The sequence below is a fragment of the Rhagoletis pomonella genome, unplaced genomic scaffold, assembly GCF_013731165.1.
Source record: "Rhagoletis pomonella isolate Grant_MI unplaced genomic scaffold, Rhpom_1.0 Rhpom_scaffold_00004, whole genome shotgun sequence".
NCBI classification, from domain to species: Eukaryota; Metazoa; Arthropoda; class Insecta; order Diptera; family Tephritidae; genus Rhagoletis; species Rhagoletis pomonella.
This window is the reverse complement of record NW_023458558.1, coordinates 1714106-1715623: the sequence shown is the minus strand read 5'-3', so window position 1 is coordinate 1715623 and position 1518 is coordinate 1714106.

Here is a 1518-nt window from a genome sequence, read left to right as displayed (position 1 = left end):
ACGCTTTGATTTAGAAGAAAAAATTCAGAACAGTTTTTGACACTTTCTATACCAGAAGCAACAACAAAATACACGCAAATGTTGTTTTTGCTCTACTGATACTACCTGTTTAATGTGCCTTGGGTACAACCAAAATTTGTCGTTAAGCGACCGGAACTCAAACATAGCAAGCAGCGAAGTGGCGAATCGATGACGGCTATTTTGAATCAAAATTGGATAAAATCATTGAATTGCTTACAGCCGGTTTCACCAGCAATTTAAATGAAAAATTATTTTTTATTTTCTGTCAATTTCCTTCGTGAAATTGGGGGACTGCGGCCTTTCGACTTGATCGGGGACCAAAATAAAGTAGTCTACGGCTCTAGGTTCGAGTAAAAAAGAGTCCATCAGGCTACGTGGCTGTCACCGGATTTAAAGACGACTGAGCATGCTGTATAGGCGGTAGGCACGCTTTCAGTGTTTTAGACCATTTGTCGCTATATTAACACATTCAAACGATTCAAAAAGTGGATCTGCGGGCGTTGAAAGCACTTCTCTGATACCACTTTTCGAATACATACATGTGTACGTGTGAAACACTCATATGCCCAGAGAGCACTCAAGCTATGTGTTTTCCACAAAGGGAGTTCAAGAGGAAAGCGAAAAGAATTTTTCATAATAAAAAGAATGTTGTCGAAATGCCTGTAAAGGTGAATAACTCGAAATGCGGCCCGATAGGAGGAGTGCCCTATCAGAAAGTTAGGGGATTCAGGAATGGTTCTAGTACCAGACCGAATTCAAAGAAGAACAAACACGGCGACCGAGTGCCCGATATCCAAAGCGTACTAAAATTATTGAGCCAACACTTATCCACACCAAACCCGTGCGAGGAGGATCGACGTATGTACATACATTTCATTTTGTCGATTTCAAAGTTGCTTTTGCCAGCACGAAAAGATTTTGCCTCAACGCCGAGATTTCTGAATTTGGCAGTCCCGCGAAACTAATATGGCGTCGTTAAATTACTTTAAGCAACACCACAGGCTTCATCAGAATTGCCGTTCGGTACCAAATAAGGTTTCGGACAGAGTGACTTCCTGTCGTGAGAATATATCTGAGCTGCAGAACTGACACGTCGCCATTTTCCGTGGTGAACGAGAAAAAGATTAAGTTTCTCCTATCATCAGGCAAACAGTCCGCACATTTGCGCCTTGGTACTTACGTCTCTGTTGACAGTGATAATTTAGAAAAAGTAGAAGACTTCGTTATTTTTGGGAGCAGCGTTAATACCATTAATAATGCCAGCCTTGAAATCCAAGGGAGAATCACTCATGCCTACAAGCGCTACACTGGATTGAGTAAGTAGGCAATTGAGAAGTAAAACCCTCCCTCATCGTACAAAAACCACACTCTATAAGTCACTCATAATGCCCGTGTTGATATATCGCAAATCTAGATCTTAAGCAGAGCGTCGAGAGAAAAGTCGGTCCCCTATACATAAATTGTATTAATTCAAAAGCATGTGATCATTTTCTTTAA